Source organism: Varroa destructor, unplaced genomic scaffold, assembly GCF_002443255.2.
Source record: "Varroa destructor unplaced genomic scaffold, Vdes_3.0 BEIS01000002.1, whole genome shotgun sequence".
In the NCBI taxonomy this organism is placed as follows: Eukaryota; Metazoa; Arthropoda; class Arachnida; order Mesostigmata; family Varroidae; genus Varroa; species Varroa destructor.
The window spans coordinates 37,298,798-37,320,112 of record NW_019211455.1 but is presented as its reverse complement, the minus strand read 5'-3'; the positions used below and the strand labels follow the sequence as shown (position 1 = coordinate 37,320,112).

General features: G+C 40.2%; 1 protein-coding gene across 4 annotated transcripts in view; it reads left to right on the top strand.

Moving 5' to 3' along the window:
* LOC111244398 (uncharacterized) overlaps positions 1 to 21,315 on the top strand; it is a 35,956-nt gene that overhangs the window by 8,540 nt on the left and 6,101 nt on the right. For 2 of the 4 annotated variants that reach the window (XM_086979504.1, XM_086979506.1), the window contains one exon: positions 717 to 823. The exons of 1 other annotated variant lie outside the window; for it this stretch is intronic. The gene's annotated coding sequence lies outside the window, so the exon portion shown is untranslated. Of the gene's footprint in view, positions 1 to 716; positions 824 to 12,083; positions 12,243 to 21,315 lie in introns of those variants that run through there. One more of the 4 variants, XM_086979507.1, reaches the window with a different exon arrangement.

Here is a 21,315-nt window from a genome sequence, read left to right as displayed (position 1 = left end):
TAGCCGAACTATGCACTAAATCGAAACTCTAAATTTTCTAAACATGAATGAAATGATACAGCTTTTCAACTTGAAAGTTGGTTGGACCCATTACACATACATTAACATATCAAAGATTCGAATCAAGTTTTCTAAGTTGAGTGTTGTGAATGTTAACGGAGATCTTATTTAAGGCTCACGAGATGCTGAAAAAAGACTGAGAATGTAGAAGACAATTTCGAAAAACTCACAGCAGTTCACTTCACGATGGGTATTAATTCGACATATATTGACTTACATATTGGGTAATTACTACCGACACCATTGAGTTTCCAGCTTGTGATTCCGCTGCGCTCACCAGTGGTGATAATTTATAACTGAAACTTTTTAATTAGAACGTTAGACATTGGGTGTCCGGTGCTGAAAAAACTACGGCTAGGCCTTTTTCGACATGTGAATTTGTGCACCTTTTTATAAACCTTTAGCACTAATAGATCACAGGAGCGCTAGCAAAATACAAAGGTCGATTACGGAAGTTTGGCTTGAAGTAGTCAACTGGCTGGTTGTAATACAGGTGGGCATCTCCAAGCCAATAGCTCGTCTAGCTCCATAAAAGAGCAACATTACCGAATGGATGAGGTAAGAAAATTATTTATGATCTTCAAAACGGAAGACCAGTAGTGGAACAATTGAAAACGCTTCATTTTGGCTAGTTTGCTCTTCAAACGTTATTTTAGGTGGCTCTGATGGTGAACGCCGTCGACGCGTAGGTCGTCGAGGCGAAACGCGACGCCACGTACAATTCACTGGGGCAATACGAGAAAAAGTCTACTTGTATTACAAGGTAAGAAGGCTGTCTAGCCTGCACCCAATTTACTGTGACATAGTTGTTTGCATTTTCATCACGTGGTAGGTTAAGATGATTTCCTTCGGGCGTACCAAGCCAGTTGGATAGCTTTTGTGTTTATAACACCAGCACAATTCAGGACACAAGTAGATTTGTTGCAGGTGCGTTCAATTTGCCATATTCTCCCCCGTGTGGCTGACGGATAGAGGAGCTGTATAGCCACGATATCATTGCGAAAATTACTTTACGGCTTGCATTCTTATCTTAAGCGAAACTAATGTTTCGTGTAGTCCCACCAAACTGTCAAATGGACTTTTCTCTTAAGCTTAGCATGCATTTTTTAAAGGCTGCTCTATTCTGAATGCTTTTTATCAAGTAAATAGGTAAAGTTCATCTACTATGAACTCCAACGGAGCTAGCTACAAGTTCCTGGCAAAACTGGAGGGGGCATGATGCTCAAAAAGAGACAGCAAATAGAACCAATGCAGAGGAAATCGTCGTGCTCTTCATTTAGGCCTATGATATTGATATGTGCGCTGGATAGAGCCATCAGCGTAATTACGCAGAGCTGTTAGTATCAGCTATTTTGTAGTATTATTATTTTCTCGCGAAATTATCATAGATCAGTGCATCGGGGCATTCGGTATGCTTAAAAAGGCAGAGTGATCTTTAACAAGGAGAATAGGTTTTTCAACGGGAGGACGTTTAGGGTACGGATGCACAAATGAAAGTAGGACAGGGATGATTACTTTTAGTAGATGGCAGGCAGAACAAATAGGCACACAATGCTGTCCACGCTTTAGGTTTTATTTATGATGTGCTATCCATCATGTGTATAGATCTCTCTTAGAATTATGATACGGACTATGTGTAGGAGCACATTTAGCAAATAGTTAAAAACCTCAAAAGCAAGAAACTGATTTGTGATCTACAGGATCGTACCACAAACTTGTCGGCTTTAGGTCAGTAACAATAGCTACAGTTTGGGCATATATCGAAGTTTCTTAAAAGTATAAGTGACTATGATATGGTCACTCATTGACATAAATCGTTCAGTAGGCGGAATTTATTGCTTGCCAAACTTTTGCACAACGTTAGCGTACGAGCAAACTATGCTGTGTTACTTACCAAAAACGCTATCATATGCTGTGAACGATAACGACGTAAAGCTGTCGGTCTATTTATTATTGTTGTCCTTAACAGCGTTCATGGCTTGTTACGGCAGGTAGATATAGCAGAGGTTAATCGTACATAGTCTGATATATGCGCACGTATATGTGTCGGGTATTTTCGAGACAGATGCCTGTGTGTGACACAGTAACTGTACTCAATCGACCGTACCCTAGCGTGAGACAAGCTTGTTTCATGTTAATGTTCAATCAAGATTAAAACCTGAATGAGTAACCCAGTTATCATACGCCAAGAATGTTTGAACTTAGCAATTTCAGTCGCAGTAGGCGGACCAGGATTTGGGCTAACCTAACCCCATTCGTACATCGCATTAGGCAAATACTATTTTTACTGATCTCGGCAGATCTTTCTTAAAAATGATTCAGATTTCAACGTGTCAAGATTGCAACGAAAGCTAAATTCAAGTATCGCAAAAGTAACATCCTTTAAACAACGATGTATTGTACTGATACCAGTGATTTATCTTCTCTCTCAAATGTATATCCGTCACTCTGTACAGCTTAAATTGTTACAATGTTTGAAAAAAAAACAAAAAAAAAAAAGAAAACTTATGACAACGTAACGAAGCATACTAAAGATATATCGCTAGAGTACATCGTAGTGCAGCGTCAAAGCGCTAGGTAAATTGTTATGAAGTACGAGAAATGCCCCATTTAACGTGTGCCGTAATCACCACAAGGTAGGATCTAAGTTCCTTGCTACAAATTGATTTTTGATTTAGTTTTCTAAATTTTGTCAGACGATTGTACCGATTGAAACATCCTTAAGTATCTAATAAAGATGGTCTGTTGAAATTCGATGTTAAAACATCGTTAAATGATCCCAGTCGATTTCTATTTGTGCTGTCAGCGCGTTTTCTGTTCAGTGCGCCTTTACTGCCTCCCAATAGAGCCTTGATCTCCGTATATAATAATACGGAGCTCGTTAATGTCGTAGTATCGTATTTGAAGTGCTTGCTCGCTACGATACTACCACCTACCGCTTCGTAGCTATTATATCGCATTGCAATAGCCTATATTAATATAAGACGTCTATGTGTTCGGTCAACGCCTGTAAACCAATCTTCACAACTTTCGCAGGTGCACAGCTCGCAGTGACCTTATGCGAGTCGGAACGCCGATTTTCCTATGAGACGAACGCAACACCTGTAAATAGCCCCTCGGCTTAATCGCAAATATTTCTGCGAACTCTTATGGACCCATCAGATTCTGCGCCACTCGGCCCAGACCTCAGACACAGTACGTTAAAGCCTATCGTATCCCTCGGAGCAAAGAATGTAACCTAATTATATAGAATGCTTTTTAGTGCGGCCGACACGGAAAATGCTGTTTATCCAGCACTGGGATGTTGGCCTTGTTCTGAGGAAAGCCACCTAACTGATGTAACTACCTTGCGTCGTTGTGATTACAAATTAAAGCCGCGATTTGGTAAAGAAAAAATAGTTGCATGCAATATTTTGCGCCAAATAGCAACATTTTCATGAACTGCCACATGAATTGTCCAGCGAAAACTTTTAACTAATCGATATTTTTCTGCACTGCTTGTTTGCTTTGGCATCTGTTGGCGTCCTATATATAGCAGGATAGAGGCTCAGAGACTATTTAGCGTAGAGAAACGTCGTCACTCCGCCCACTAAAAGCAAAGGTGGATAGCTACTTCAAGTGAACGTGAAGTCAGCGGTGATTTCATTGGTACTTCGAAGTCTGTGTAATTCCGCCGATGTAACGATCTTTCTAAACCTGTCGGACGTATTGGGATAGTTAATAAAAATGTCTTCCTAAATATTATCTTAGATGCTGCAAGGCTGCCTTTTCTTAGATTCGTGCCTTTAGGGATGATCTATTATTATCTGTATATGGCATCCAAATCCAAAACACATGTAGCACATCGAAGCACGGGTCATGTAATATAGACGGATAAACTGCAATGGTAATTGTCAGCTGAGTTTCAACTGTGCCATCGACAGACAGGCGTTCAGTTTCAATTTAAGTCAAGCGAGCCTACTACCTGCTGCCTTCTTGGCGCCGGAGTCGTCACTGACACAGAAGACCACTATAGGGAGGAAGGTGGAAATGTATTACAAGGCCGAGTTATATGTCGGATTTGAAAAAGTGACGGAAATCGTATTACGTTTGCACGAAGACCATACGCACGCCCCCTCCACAATTTAGGCACAATAATGATTCGAAATATGTTGCGCCTACGAAGTACGAATAGTATGTGTTTGTAGCAAGAAAGTAGGTACGTACTACCTTGCGATACTTATAACTGAGAATTAAATTCCAAAAAGACGTACAACGGGTCGAATAAGTAAATTCTCAGATTTTGCTATTTGCTCTAGAGATACATATCGGTCACACACGCTAGTAGTGTCTACGTCCGAAGTTTTCTGCTCTGACTTCGTCTCAGCTATCATAAGATGAACCATTATTTAACAACTGTACTACTAACGTTTTGTTAACATTATGCTTATTGAAGAATTACATTTTATGAATATGATATAGTTCTACATACATCTCTTACGTTTTGCTTGAACTTCAGCTACTGTTGCGGTAAATAGTTACTTCTAGCTGTCTCAGCTAGTTCTTTTACATGAACAAAGTGAACGCAGCATTCTTAATATGAGTTCTCAGTGAACCCTGTTTATAACGCCTATCAAGTGGAAACCAGTAACCTATATGTTTATCAGGCTTTCTTCCAAAGGTACAGTATAGCCTTGAGGCCGCCTATTTTTTCGTTAAATCAAATTGAGCTGACACTGCTATTGTGACTATAGCCCAATGTAAATTCATTAACGTTTATGGCCACGTTTGCGTGTGGCCGGAGTTTGCTTTTGCGCACATCACCAGCAGCAGTAGTAGCGACAGCGAGCTCCTCTACTAGCAAGTCCGTTCCTTTAATTTGTCCATCGTCATCATCAGAAGCTATTTACCGTTTGAGTCCTTTCCTCGTCGACATTGGAGTGAGAGGGTCATCGCTTCGGGGACCTCCCAGACCGAAACCCATTCCTGTAGAGGCGGCGACAAAGCGGCGCCTTGAACTCGATTTACAACACCGTGCAATCTGCAAGCAGAATGTTATGACCTATTCAACAATACCGAGAATCACAATGTACATGATAGTAACACAAACAGTTACAGTGCTGCAGAGACTGGTGCAGCCTTTAACGAAAGGAAGTTGGGGAACGACCTTGAGTCAAAGCCCAATTTTAGAACCAGCTCTTGTATAAAAGCCACGGCATGCTGGCCAATGGTATTCAACATCCGTGTTATGGGCGTCAGGCATGTCCCTGCAATAATGGAATTCAGTAGCTCGCTCGTTCAGTAGTCCTAGTAGGAATCACTATCATTCGTATGACCGACTAGGACACTACACAATGGAGGGCGTCAGCAACGCTATTAAATAGTTACAAATAAAGACATCCGTGAATCAAAATGTCTTTGCACGCAAAAGCGGCAGCATGGCTACGTAATCATTGTCTACTTCACTGAGTACAGGTATACCATGGACACGGACAACAAAAACTATTAGTATTGTATACGCAATAAAAGGCCCTTTTGTTAGAGTGCTCTTCGCGGGCATTATTCGGAGGTACTCTAAGCCTACAAGCATTTGCAAGGGAACCATGCAAATATCTAGAGTAAAATGTTAAAGGAAAGCAAAGATAGGATATTTGAAAACGGATTTCAACCAAGGGGCCAGAGATTCCGCGCTGTTACTATAGTTACTACTATATCTGGGTTCGGTTACGATGGCTAAGCCCACAAACCAGATGACAACTGAGGTAAGCGATATATAAGGAAAAACACCTTAAACATTACGAATTTTATAGTCCCAGAAATTTCCACAATGACAGTAGCTTGCCGGGGACTCAGTTGGTTTCAATATGACAAAACCTTGTCTGTAATGAATATACGCCGAAAACTGAACCGATGATAAGCCTGTAATAACGAGTTGACGGTAACCCTTCACGGTCGAATCTGCCCGAACGACACACATAAATCGTTGCAGAGGACCAATGGTGGCGCTGTTGATGGTATTTACAAGATTGCGCCACAAACCAAAACACGCATTATTGCGTTATGGATGCAGATGAATAAAGAGGTTAGCTGGAATGTTACCTCGCTAAACTCTATCATCTTCTGTGTTCACTGTTCTGTATGTATGGCCGTTAATGCCGATAACAAAGTATGTTCGTTATGGGTTGCAACTAAACAGCAAGGAACTTTTCAAAAATAATTACTAATTATAAAGGTCAAAATACATAAGATTATTTTTTTTTTTTAAGAAACGCTTAGATGCTTTGAAAAAACTATGTGGTGTAAATATTTTTTTGCCATAAACGGTACATACGTTGTTCATATAATGGGCTGCAGCCTGCGCACTCACCGTTCGGACTCTAGCGCACCGCTAATTTTTCAACGCCGACTGTTTTCAACATGCCTAGAATGTCGAAATAAATTGATAATCTGTCAGCAGTGGAGAGCGGCAGAGTTGCAAGACGTATTTTTAAAAAGGATCTGGAATTATTTTTCTCTCCCCAAATCGCTAAGCATCCGCCTCGTGAAGGTGGTGACCCTATTAGAGCTAACCTCAGATTTACATCGATCTTCACGTTCTTTAATAGGGTCTTTGATAAAAAGCACAAATGTGCGGTTTACTGAAAACTGGGAAAAATGCAAATGTCTAGTTCTAAGTAGTTCGGGTGATACAGACGCTTGATGTCTCGGAACCAGCCTCAGAAGGTATGGATTTGAAAAAATCGTCAGCGTTCGTTTAGTTCAGAAGAACACTGTAACTAACGTCAATACTCAGAGGCTAATTAATGAGCTAACGCCGCCAATGTTTCAGTGATAAAACTCATCGAACGATGAAATGCCTTGCTCAAATATATTAAATCTCGAGCTGAAAGTAAAAGGTTGAATTGGGGGGAATAAATTAAGTGGGATAGATATGTGAATATCCAACTGCTGTATTCCAACTCTATTTAATTGATTTAGACTGAAACCTGGATAAACACAAGCCACTTTTCTAACTAAAACGAGACAATCGAATTTTTATAAACAATTGAAAAGGCTAAAGTTAGCAACATTGCTCTGCATAAACTTAGAACGATAATTAAAACTGCTCTGGGAAATAATTCTCTACTAAAGTATGAAATTTTGTTATATGGAGATCATTTGTCGCCATAGAGCTCGCCCTATTTAGCAACACTACAATAAATGAAATGTATATACGAACTGATGGGTTGAATCTAGTTATTGCCATTGCTCTTGTCTAGCGCTAATTGCCAGTCAAATCGCTCGGCTTCATGTCGGTCGTGGACTCAGCGATCGGCAAGAACGAAGTTTCGCTGCTCATCTCAAGCGTAGACCTGTTCGCTTTCTGCAGAAGCTAATTCCTACATATTACTCGGTTATTATGTTATATATTGATATAGATTATTATTTTTAAATATATGACAGGGTATTTTTCTATTTCCTAATATTCTAGTTTTTATTTCTCTTCATTCAGCATAGCGATTATGCTAGTTACTATTTATTTTGGGTAACTAACGTATGTATTTACAAAAAGCAAGTGTATCATTGTATTGTTCGTAGTTATAATTAAGCCTGTCGATCATTTCCCGGCTTTAATTCTCCGAAACGAATTTTCTGCAGAATGCTTCCCAGTACGTGGCGCTCGTTTCGTCAGCACTCCAGCACCAATGAAACCTAAATAAAAGCGTGTCCGTCTGAATTCATAGATTTGATAAAACATATATTCGAAATTGAAACAAATCTCATTTCTCATCGTTTGAGTGAGCTGATTGCATCTCCAATTATTTCCTCGCTAAAAAAAGAATGAGTGTTTTCATTAAATGTAGCAATCTTAATTATTAGCGTAAACGAAAACCCGGCAAATTTGAATTTTTAAATGTGTTAGCTGTATCAGGCGATTTGATTTTGTTGCACTGAGTGGTATCTTGTCCAATGGAATCTATGATATGTCAGTAAAATTAACGAAACACAATGTTTGTCTGCTTCATCATTTAAATATCTCGTTCCTAAGCGGCGTGAGCACTTGAGTACGGGTAATTTTTTCCGATGACCAACTCCTACGAGAAAAATGCCGATTTCGGTGAACATTTACCATTGACAATAGAGTGAGAAAGTGTTCTAGCGTTTAGCAGCGCGCACCCAAAGCGGCGTTTCGAGCTAAACATTGTATACTTTAATGATAAACTTTCTTTGGTGCTTTTATCAGAGTTGTCAACAATTTTTAGCCTTGGTAGACTTTGGCAAGTGATAAAGTTGTGCACTAACTGCTCTACTGCTGCCATCTGTCAGATGAAGAACTCAGAGAAAGAGAACACCTAAACGAAAGAATAATTGCGTGGGGGATAGACTCAGGGATGAGTATATTATTCTGAACCCCTCTCCGTGCCGGGCGCGTTTCATTCGAAGCTCGGAGCGTCAATCTCCGCTTATTTCTTTCAGTGCGTTTAGTATAGCTTTTTTTGTATGTGTGGGTTCTAATCAATCGATTGTACTACAATAACGCATCGCAACTGTCCTCAAAACCTGCCTTCATATCATTGCTTCTCTTGCAACTCGTCTGCCGTCCTAAGCCGATCGGGAAGTCGTGATGATCTGCTGATGTCGATTGCTATTAGGGCTGCATAGGTATAAGCTGAGATACAATGAAAGCCCCAAATAACCTAGCAGTACTGAGCTGCTTCAACACGTTTTCTACAAAAGTATCAGTACTCGGACCAACTGATACTCGTTATAGTACAGTTCATCCTAATGATACGCGTTAGTATTATGCGTAAGCAAGTATTATGGATATCGTGTCAATTGGCGCACTACAAGGTGGTACACACTGAACCAGGTTTATTTCTACTCATAAGAAAATTTTTATACTGCTATTCTTTGTTTACAAGGAGGATTGATATCGTGGTTTGTAATGTACTCGAAACAGGTGGTATCTCTTTGTGCTGATATTAAATATAATTTTATAAAATAAAAATGTATAATATTCATATAAAGTATATTCATATAATTTTTTTTCACAAATTATCACATCACACACAAAATCACAGACATTCGATTTGGCTACAACGTTGACACTCAAGTACTTAACCACGAACGCTGATGACAAAAACATTGTTGTCTTACCACCACTTCAGCATCAATAGCACCGTTTATCAATATTATCTCAAGAGATTAAAGCTGTCTGTGAAAGTGAATTATCCTTAGACGAATCCCTTTTCTACTAGCCTGCTCGTGTCGTTCCCCTCTATGGCCACGGCCACCGTTTCTGATTTCAGGCCCGCTGTCTACTTTTAACCCCTCTGGCAGCAGCGGCATCGTCTGTAGCATAATCAAATATTAAACGACAAAGCTAAGTGCGTATATGCAAACAGATGCAGTTTGTATTCTGTAAGAGCTAGTCGAGGGGCGATTAGCGATGTAACGTGATGGAGGCCGAGCTTTTCTCAACAGCTGGGCGTGAGGTTTGGAACTCGAAGGAGTGGGATGCGAGGCTAGCTTGCAAGAAAATAGAGGGCGCGGAAAAGAAGAGCCGCCGACGATGACTATGAACTACTACTACTACTATAGTGAAGTGCGGCTTTGTGGTTCCACGCAACTCCGGGGGGTAGCAGCGGCGCCGGCAGTAACAACATCAAGAGGCAGTACCGTTTCCGTAGTGTGCTGTCTCACGCATGCTTCGGAAAAAACGCAGACTTGAGCATAGCGCAGCTCGAGGATTATCATGAATCTGTCGCCTAGGGCAAAGTGGTCCAACAGAAGTCCCTCGACCTATCGCACCTCAGAACGATAGCGCTTACCAACGATGGAAAGTACGATGTTGTTAAATCGCTACCTTTGCCGCTTGTGCCGTATTTTTTCTGATCTTTTCCATAAGATTCTCGTGGCAGAGTTTCATGCCTATCGCATTCTGCTTTGCCTAGCTTTCCGCCTGCTGTCTTTGTTCGCTTCTTTTAGTCTCTTCCAACAAAAGAACAACTAACGGCTTGTACATGCATGCAGGCATGTTGCGCGCGCTGAAAATTGCTATGGGCGGAAGTCCAAAAGTTATTGTCTTGCCAAAAGCTATTGTCCAAAAATAGTCTTGAAACGTGCGATTCAGTTCCGAGATGAGCCCTAAAGCTCGAAGGCGAATTTACCTATGCTCTGAGAGCTAAAGTGATACATGTAAAAATTAAGGCCCGTTTGGTATCCACGTCTATGGCTTACAGTTTACAAGAGCACTTTCCCTTATACATATATATACCCCACAGAATTTTCCATCATTTCAGCTGATATTAGTTTAACGCTGACTCGATGGAAGATTACAGCTGTCTACGATCCAGGCCACTGAGTTGCCTATTCCTTTTTGCAGAATCGGTAATTGATTAAAGCGAAAACTTACCACAGTGGGGCCAGCAATCTTTGCCTAAGCACAGTCGTCTAAGCATAAGGAGAACTTGTGTCAGATATGTCCTGGTGAACATCTATAATTATAGTCTGAGCTCGCATCGTAAGAGGCTTGAATACATGCACCACAGTGAGTTTTCACGATTTTCGGTAGAGCGACGGTTAGGTTCGTTGCTTTTCGAATTTTAGTTAACGTACCTTAAGTTCTGTGAAGGTTCTAATTCCCTTTTGTGTACAAAGTAAATCGGTTTTAATTATTCTTATCGTAAAATTAATTATTGGTTGAATCGGCCATCGTATCATCGTCACCGTCTGTTGTCATCGACATCTATGTAGCACATGAGTATGTTTAGTTTGAACTAACGCATTAGTACCGCTTTAAATAGTACTCGCTATTGTATATTGCAGTCAACATATACGTACCAACCAATAGAAGAAGGTCTTGCCCAAAATTCGTCTGCTTTCAGACGAGTTATGTGAAAACGCATTCCTGGATATAAATGCCTATTATAAATACGTTATATATATATATATATATAAACTTCAAAAGTTCAAAGGATAGACGTTTCCGACAAAAAAAATGTTAATTTGGACATCAGCTTTGATTCAGAGTTCTTTAGGAAAGCTGCGAATCAACCAATCAAAAACATTCGTATGTACGGTACGCTCGAGTTTACGGGAGCATCTAACCATTTGATACCTAAAAAGGGCATCTTTATCATGGAAGTTATGTTCTGCTTCAGTCGACCTTTTGAGAAAAAGGTTTTATTTATTTTTACAGAAAGGTGGTAAACCGAGATTGGAAAGCGGACTATATCGATACAGTTATGACCCAGATATGATTTACGTGAACGGCGTACCTAAGGGTCCAAGTATCGAAGTATAGTGCGTATCGTAAAAACATACGCAAACACGTTCGGTACTCGATTAATCCAAAACCATCCACCTTCGAAACTACCTCGAGATGGGCCTTGTAAAACTAAAGCCGATCTGCTTGAGCTGCATTTTTTGGATCTCTAAGGCAGCTTCAGTACTTAACGAGAATCTCAAATATTCTGGGTTTATTTGCCAAATTTTGATCCAGCGAATATTGAACAGGAGCTTTTTCACATCTGCAATTATTGCATCTAAAACATTGACCTTCGGAGTTTCAATTCGACGCAAGGTCTCGCAATGAGGACACACCTGAATATTAAAGAAACGTATACGAATGACGTGGTCAAAACGACGTCGCCAGTTTGGCATAAGTCGCTCCAATAAAGTACAGCGCGTCTGCGCACTGCTCCAGATGGGGTTAGATGGCTTGACAGAGAGCGCCAGCGACCGATAGTTTGTGCTTCGCTATGGGGGCGTCCTACGCGAGAACAACAAGTAACGACTACTATCAACGCTACCTCTACTGACAATAATAAAATCCAAATTATACTTTGTGAATGGTCGGAACGCCGTTATGCAAGCCCTTCAAATGAGCTGCCTGTGACGTCGCGCTAGTCGATGAGAGTTAACCTCCTCTCAGCTGTCCAAGAAATCCATTGAGGATGACGGAACGCGCCAACTACAGCGCCACCTGGTTTGGCCTTAGATGCGAACGAGGATCAACACAGCCCAACAGCCAGATCCTTACGCGATGAATAATTATTTTACGTACATCGATCCGCTTCTACGGTGATCGCGATGGCTCCACATCGTACAGGCGGATAAACGAACGTAGACAAAATGGAAAAATGCAGCACTTGGAGTCCGCACCGGAAAGACAGCGTCTGTCTTTACCACAACGGTATAAGTACGAGACAATATAATCGGTACGTCAAGAAAACACTAAATAATATGTTGAATTCTCTTCCGAATGGGTCTTATTACAACTCACAAAGCTCATCATTATATACTGCTTCTATACAACTACATTTAAGGCTGGTAGGTGCATAATTATGTGATTCGCTACTACCGTTGAAGATTGCAAACATCAATTATATAATGTTTTACTCTCTTTAGCGGTGACTATTCCAAAAGTTTCTCGATGATTGCAGAACAAACCTGTTGTCCTTTATTATTCAGCTTAGCTACATCTTTGTTAGTTTTCTAGCTCGCTAGGACCGGTCCCTTTTTAGAAGCATTTCGTTCATCGTTACTTTTGTAACCTCGGTTATTATCTTTAATGGTAAATATTCGCTCGTCCATTTGAAATCGTAGAAACTTAAGACAGGAAAGCATATTATTTTGCGGATCCGTAATCCTTTATGAATTCGAAAAATAAGTTCGCTTCTATTAAAATTCCCTAATGATAACTTTGCTGGAGCGTTTTTGTTACCAATCGAAGAAGCTAGGCATTTCAATTAAGCGGGCCGTTTTCAACCGCTTTGTAATTTAATTAATTTTAACTTTTCGGAACCATAGCAAATCATGCCGAGAGGACAACAACAGATAGATCTCAAACATAATATAGTCGTGTAGTTATTACGTTCAGAAAAAATGCCTGTGAAAAACTTTCGAAAAAAAAGCCAATCATGTGTAAGGAGCCGAAGCATAATCGAACAGTCGAGCTACACGGCAGTTCTATTGTTGTTGACCTTTGGTGAGGGGAAATTTCTGCTCGTTAGTACACGTGAATCGTCCCTTTTCATGCTATTTAAAATCAAGTGAGGAGGTTTGCCGTTACTAATTTGCATTTGGTTGTTTTGTCTAGTTGATTCATTCTGTTAATTGTGTCTAGAAAGAGACAAGAAAAGGGAAGCTACATACGCACGTGGTCCGGTAGTCTGTGTGTTTGTTGACCAGCGTTTCGGAATTATCGCACGGAGTAATCAAAGATGCTCTCGGCGCCTCGCCGCTTTTGCATCATTGTAAGCTACACCTAAATTCGTTATTATGCCGTTGTAAGGTCACGGGCTGCAAATTCGTCGGACCACTTCCCCCTGATCGTATTAGCGCGGCGGATGTTAGTGTGACGAAACTTGGTAGGATCTAAATGCACCCTATTATGGTCCTAGGCTTTAGAAAATTGAGTTGCTGAGCTTTATTTTGAGGCTTAAAATGTCCAGTAGGTCTGTTAAGCATTGCTTAGGATAGTTGGCTTCCAGCACGAAACGAAGCGTCTATATATGTATGGTGTTGAATTTGGATTAACACGTATCTCTTAAATTTAAAAGGCAATATGTAACCACTGCACCACCAGGGGGCCAATTCGCAATGCGCTGTCCAATATCTCCAGGACGTGTATCGTCTCGAACGTGCTACCATAATCAGGATTTCTACTTTGGTGCCTTGAGACAATTTAAGTGAACGGCAGGACTTGAGTGTGATGTTTTTCAGTAATTCACGCTTGTAAAATTGCAAAATCTATTAAATCGCCATTAGCAAATCCGCTGTTATTACGCTTTTCCGAGAACAGTTATTCATGTTCAACACATTGTTTAAATGCACACTGTCTAGTATGTATACATGTGTCACTTTCCAAAAGGGATATTCTTTGTTTTTTGTCATTTCCTGCAAGCAATGACAGTCGCAGGTAGCTTTCAATAAAAGCGTAAGTAGTACTCGTGATACTGAATCGCCAATCCGACCGTTTTTACAGCCGCGCACATCTATAAGAAATGAACGCTAGCAACACTTAAGGTAGTTACATTTCTATAATATAATGTGTGTGATAAATTAAATTGAGGTGTGAACATATTTGTTGTAGCGGCACGGTTGTACCCAGAAAACTTCGTTTTTCTCGTTATGAGATGCTACAACGAAACTGGCGTTTAGACAAAATGTTTCTTGTGTCTCATACAAAGCACACTGATATCGATAACAATTAAATACTTATTTTTTTTTAGTAGCCCTTTAAACATACAAATACTTCAGACAAACGATGAAATCTCGCAAATGAATCCTCGTTAGTCGCTCAGATGCAAGCTAAGTACAATTCAAGTGAATTATCCATTATAAACGAGTTTGTAATTAGAAAATTTGTCTTGATCCTGACTGTCGATACAGCCATTCACAACTTTGGCGCCCACTAACATCGCTGGCCGATCAATTACTTGTTTCCAAGTTTACCAGATTGAGCCTCGATTGTATATTAAGAACTTTGTCATTAATGCTGCCCCATAAGTCAGAGAAAAAAAAGGTTCTACTAATACAATTTTAATCAAGCTAGATCATTTTGATCATGCCAACTAGCGCCCACAGAGGTACGTCATCCAATTGCTATCTATAAGCTGCGGAACAATATCCAACTATCTAAACCTGTTTAGTGCTCCCTTAGTGCATAGTAATAGCCCAGTAGAAAGTTAGTAAGTTATACCTTCACAGTATTTTTCATACAGCCTTGTCCAGTTCGTCTTCCTACGGCATTCACTTAAGAACAAAGTGCCTGAAGCGTTTGTGCTTGGGTTGCAGGCGACATAGCATTTGAGAAGAACTGTTTTTCTTTCAATCGTTTAGCCTATTTTCTACCTTGTGGCTGATAGCGACGTTGCTTGCTTCAGTGAAAGTTGCACAGTACTCGTTATCGCTTAAGCACCGAAACACGCCACAACGTGTGTCCGTGCCTAAGTGTGCGTGACTCGGGTACCTGTAACGTGACGGGCTGATTCCTCTGTGGTGGTTTCTTTTTTGCCGACTTAACCAGCCACGAGATATCATTCTCTTATTGTCTTAGATTAGTCATGAATATCAGATCATCAGCGTCAGAAATGATGTTGCCTTTTCCACTTCTTCTTGGGGATCGAGGAACGTTGCTCGAACATTCGGTTAGACATTTATGAGTGGTTCCTGCACGCTGTTATCCTAGGTATGTTCCCCTATAGTGGCTTCACCCTCACCACTGGATTATTCACTCCAATTCTGAGCTGACTGCGATCATCATCTCATTCTTTCTTCGGTGTCTCTATTCTCAGGAGCACACATAGCCACAACACCGTCAATTTCCCCCGTCAAAGATAAATTGAATGTTTCATCGACGATCAGCTCCCATACATATGGCTTGCGCCGTTTCCTACATTACATTCAAAGTAATGACTATTAGATAGTGTTTGGATATCGTCAGTGTAGGACCACCGAAGCAAACCGTAAATCGAACAAGACTACATATGAAACAAGGCCGGCACGCACGAACTGTGCTATATTTCACGGCGGATTCTCATCTACTTTGCTATGACCATGATCCAATTTTGCAGCGCGAGAAAGAGGTTGGTCACAACAGACCTGGCCCCCCGGGAGGCGAAACCAACGCGTTTACTCCCATATTTCATAAGAAATTCTCGGCACCAGTTTAGCTTATTCCGATTTGCACTTGCCCATATAATGCAGGACTAGATCACAGTAGCAGCTTACAGATATCATCTTATTGTTCACAAAACCTGAACGAGAAGTACATAGTTTTAGCCGTAAGGGATATCCTCGACTTAACTTTACAACGACACGTTTTGTAAGCGCCTCAAGGAGCCAACTTTTCTTGAGCATCAGAGAAATATCCGGGGATGAACTCTAGTCATATTTCGAAAATCGCATATGCGTATGCCCATAAGAGGGCTCACCTTATATAACAGCGTCAACACGAGCACTATATCAGTTATCATGTTTTTTTTCTTATTATAGACCAGTCAAAGGTTTAAAAATATGCCAAAGAAGAAGTAGGTTATATTTAAGTATAATCACCGTAATATAAAATTGCCGATAGTGGCTATGAGTAAAAAATGATTTAATGAAATTAGTGAGATGATCGTCCGTATACTTTATTTATTGTACATAACAGTTATACTATATAGCAGCTTGTAAAGTCATACCCTTGATATCCCAAGAGAAAATGTCTGATCTGAAATCTTCTCTTAATCGCCATCTTTGAAATGCTCCGGCTACTAGCGTAGAACAGATTAACTTTGGAGCAAATACAGATTATAGCCGTAGTTACGGTTTCTTCATTTCAAATTTACGCGTCATTCGCCGAGTCTTAAGAACATATAAACCGATTTCCATTGGGAACCCGTTTTTTTTTTGTTCATAAAATGCCTTATGCGAGCAGTTAACTGTGTCTGCTGGCTGCATCTTTGCGCGTTAATTGGCATACGTTATATTTGACAATGACCTCTATATATCGTATGGGCAACGGAGCCGTCTGTAAATAAGCAATCGAAATAATTGCAACCCTCTAATAATTCCATATATTGGGATTTAACCTTTCCGAAATTGTAAATCATTTTATTGAAAGAAAATTCTCCTTTATAGAGGTGTATACCTCGCGCTTGTAATGAACCAGGCATGAGGTATGAACGGTCAGAAATGAATTAGCCTTAGAAATGGCCGCGACAGCTAGTTGAGTATCGGAAAGAGTTCATATCGTCCTTGAAGGCTCCGTGCCAGACTAAGTAAACGCTATTTCTCGGTCCGCATTCAGGGAGTACATTATTCGAGGCCGCTGTTGAGGGTCTGCAAACAACTAGATGTTTAATTCGAAGCTTTAAAGAATGATCAAATAGCTCTACCATGTACCTATCATGATGCGAGTTATGAACGGCAGCTGGAGGGATCACTAGACTCCTCTTGGGGAACGCCTGAATCAAATTAGGAAATGCTGACCGCCCTATCGATATGTCAGGCTAGAAACATCTCAGTGAGGGGAATCATGGGCCTGATTGTATTTTCGGATCACGTGACCAGCACGATCGATTCTATGATTCAAAGACGTATGTTTTAAATCCCATCCTAAACTGTTAATTTAGTCGCCGACAGCTAAACCTAAACTAAGTACTCGTTCTAGTTTTTTTTTAAATGTTTGCCCATAACATAATTTAGCACATAGTAGAGATAACAGTTATACAATTTAGTGCATTTCATCTTTACTGAAATGGGTTAAGTCATAACTTCTCCTCTAATCCTCTACGCCTTTATTAATGAACTAAGTTAGCCTTTTGAATAATCCAAAGCACAGTCGCTACTCCGAAACATACACGTGTATGTAATAATGCGTTTATCATATACATAAAAGCCGTTATACCTGTTTGCAAAACGTGTCCATGTATCCCTGTAAGGCACATATCTGTAGTCCAATAAAAATATCATAGACTCGAAACATGTATATGTAAACTAAATTCCAACTAAAATACATGTTCGAGGGGCTAGTCGAGGATAAGATTGTAGTTTGGCATCGCAAAGCCTATTAGAGCAGAGCAGTCTTTATGCATACGTCTTCATTTTAGTAATGACGGCTGAGCATTGAGTCTTGTAGAGTGAGCTGCTTTAGTGGTTATGAGCCCTTCCTCTTGCTACTTTTTTACTGATTTGAGCTTCTACGTACACAGTAGGCTTGTCGTTGTCAGTTATCCATGTCTTCGGGCTTTCGTCCGTTCTGGAGTATAAATCTATTTAAACCATAACATAACACCAGTGCTCTAGTACTGCTAAACGCATTTAGGGTATGTCTGGAGCTAATCGGTAGACTCTATAACCCAGCCGGTATACCTTTCTATTCTAAATAAGTTTCTAGGTATTATGCTGCGCTATGATTCACATTATAGAGCATTTTTTAGTGATCAACTAAATTGGTTCTTCTTGCGTCTTCAAATACTACGAATCAACAGAGATCAGACCTATATGCTGAATACACGTCAACGGCATGTGTGTCATCACTCGACTTCTCTCGTCGTGTTGTATCTGGCTTCCCTATCAGTAGATACCTATATTGTATATGAAATGTCAGCTTAAAGGATAACAGCTCTCTTAAAATATCGTAGGTATATTAGCCGATATATTTCAAGTCCTAGATACTACAATGCAAATATAGGTATGTATGTTTATATTAGTTGCTAGATAAAGCATTGTATGGCTGCAGAGCTATTGTAAAGTCAACCGCTTTACAGGCTGCCAAGTTATATGGCTTACGAGAACACTTTACGGCGTGCGCCCTACAAATACACTCACATAACGCCTTACTCAACGTTGTCCTAACTGTCCCAAAAAGAACACTTCTTTTTCCATTCTCATCGGCGTATCGCTAAGAGCATAGGCCACAATAGAAGAGATTTTTGGTCAGAAATCGACCGTTCTTGCAGAGAGGCCCCTTGCTGTCTGTGACAACCTATAATTAGCACCCCTATGCGGCTAACGAAACCCTTTCAGATTTCAACGTCCAAAGCAACGGGAAAAATGTAGAATATAGAGCCCTTGCGACAAAAAAAAACATATCAGTTACTCAATAGTAGCTTTAACTTAAGGCGCACGTTAAAACAAGCTGTTCGAGCTTTCGTCATGAACTAGTGATGAAAGTAGTTTAGCACGAACCCTTCTATCGTAACAAACGAAGATCTTCCTTTACTTAAAGATGCGGAAGAACGAACACCTTGTACTCAAAGCTACGACCTACAGGCTCTACTAGAAGCCCGATTTTGCAGATTAACTAATTTATGTAACTATACATTGTTCTCGATATTGGCCGCGTTGTACCGTAGGAGAATACCACTCGTTCTACATATGATTTAATCGTTTAGTATCATTGTGCTGTACATAAATGCCTGCCATTTTTCTAATTACCACTGTTCTCTCTTCATTTTTGCCGTGTAGATTCCTTTATATTGTAAAACCAAAAAGTCCAATAATTATAGAAAATGGTACCTACGATGTTTTTACAAGCAGCAAAACGAAACTTCAATAAATATGCTAGTCGCGCATCCCTTTTCGAGCCTCCTGAAGCCAGGAGAAATTTCTATAGACACCTACTGAAAATTTCCGATAAACTTGACAGCTTCACCCATACTAGTTACGAGGCCCGATGATAGTAATCGGGTTAATATTCGATATTGAATTAACTGCTTCTCGCTTCGTTTGTTAATGTCAGGTTTTTGTAATGAATGTTTGCCTAACAATTTTTGGTTAACAAGTAACAGCAAACAAGGAAAGCGGGCTATATGTCTCATTTCGCTATCTCCGCACGTCCATCAGTGTACCTTAGTGCTCAAATCGGATCGTGCACGTTCAGACAAACTTCCGTTTTGTGGTATATCTTGTATGTTTAATGGGTGAAAGAAGTAAATCTGACTGATAATTGTATTTAATTAGATCGTTGCCTCGTGTGAATACGTAACCTTAAGGACACGTGATGAGCTAATTTCAAATCTGGATATAGATGTCCTACTACAGCTGGCTTCCAGCCGTAGTAGTATATCTATGTTGTACTGGATGTAATACACGATTTTTTTTTCTTGTTCGATACCCTCTTGCAAAAATATTGCTGCAGTCGCAATAAGATCACACGGGCCATCACTGACAAGACTTTAAACTCATGGAAACCCAAGACCATTAGCACTTCCTTGCCTTACAGACGATGCTTTTTTCCAATTTAGTGTCAACAAGCCTACAGATACATGTGCATTAAGGAAGCGGCTGCAACCTATTCATTTCTAACATAAGAGTGGTACATACAATTTACGTTTCTCAGTAATTGGCATTTCGGACGTCATAGTGCAGAACATCATTACATTCCGATCTTTGTTGTTCACAGAAGTGACCTCGGAGCATCAGTGGCGTCAGAGATTTTTGAAGCTCCTTGCTGATGCAAAACTTAATCTTCTAAACAAGAATCAAAATTGAAAATGCAAAAATATAATAATAATTGCGCTCAAGCTGTTATCTTTATGGTTTTTCGTACACCGAGCTGAGGTCCATTGACCTAGGGCTACTGTTTATATTACTTAAATGTAGACACTATTTCCTACTTTTGACTCACTTCGACGTAATTCTTTCCAAGTTCAAAGGAATTCGTGAAATTTCGGGTTCGGGCTAATATTTTCGTCACGATTACACAGTTAAGTCTTAGCAGACTAAAATTTGCTCTAATAGATTTCGTTAGCATTTTCTCTAAACTGAGGTATCGCCGACCGATCCTTTGCTTGTTCTGATGTTTTATATTTACTTAGCGGCCATCCTGACCCTGGAATCGTCAGCAAAGATCAATAGATCATTCCGGCTATTACGAATGGGTTGAACCTTCTCTCTTCTACAACCTTCTGAATTTGTTAATCGCCAGAAGCGTTAAGAACCTACTCCTTTCTCTAACCATATCTGTTGGGAGACGTTTCAGTTTGCCTTCTTCATTATGCACTCAGACCGGAAATGTGTCCATAGGTAGCCGCAGATATTCATCACTAATAGCTGCCAGCGTCGCTGTCGAATTATTTGGGGGTTCACGGTTTGGTATAGCCTATTCCTTCCGTTATTTCCAAAGTGAACCTATTTGTCATTGTATGCGAGTTCTTAATTGCTGGAGCTTCACCACTGAGTATCCATATCTGTTTATTTTCCGCTAACACCGAAATAACCCGGCTGAACCATTCCGTTACCTGGAAAGAAAGAAAGCGGCACTGAGCCAATTATGCATTCGAATTAAAGCTTAGCGAGGCGCCTGACAGAAACAGATTGATCAGAAAAACCGGATTGTGCGGTAAAGGAACGGACCGATCTGTTTATCCACTCGTATTTCTGTCGACTGCTTTTTCTACACTGTTGTCGTGTTCTGTTCGACGCTCGTAAGTGATACAGAGAGGGGTTAAATAGGTAGCCTCTGTTGCGGTTGACGCTGCCGCCCTTGTGGGACTCAGAGCATTATTCATTGACCGTCTGCTGTGCTATGACTGCTTCTGCTTTCGCAAAGTACTTTCTAGCCTTGACAATAGACCTAAGCAGCGTCTTTGCTTTGGAGAATTGTATGGTTGATTCCCAAAAACCCATGTATATGCTTCGCGTTGCATCTACGTGTTTTTTTTTTTACAATTTTTACGAAATCTTGTGCCAAGTTTTGATCAATACTATTTGTATGTTGTATGAGGAAATCGAATATATATATAATCCGTTCTCGAATTTGTTTTGCATTTTTTCTTTATTGAATTAATCAATTGATTA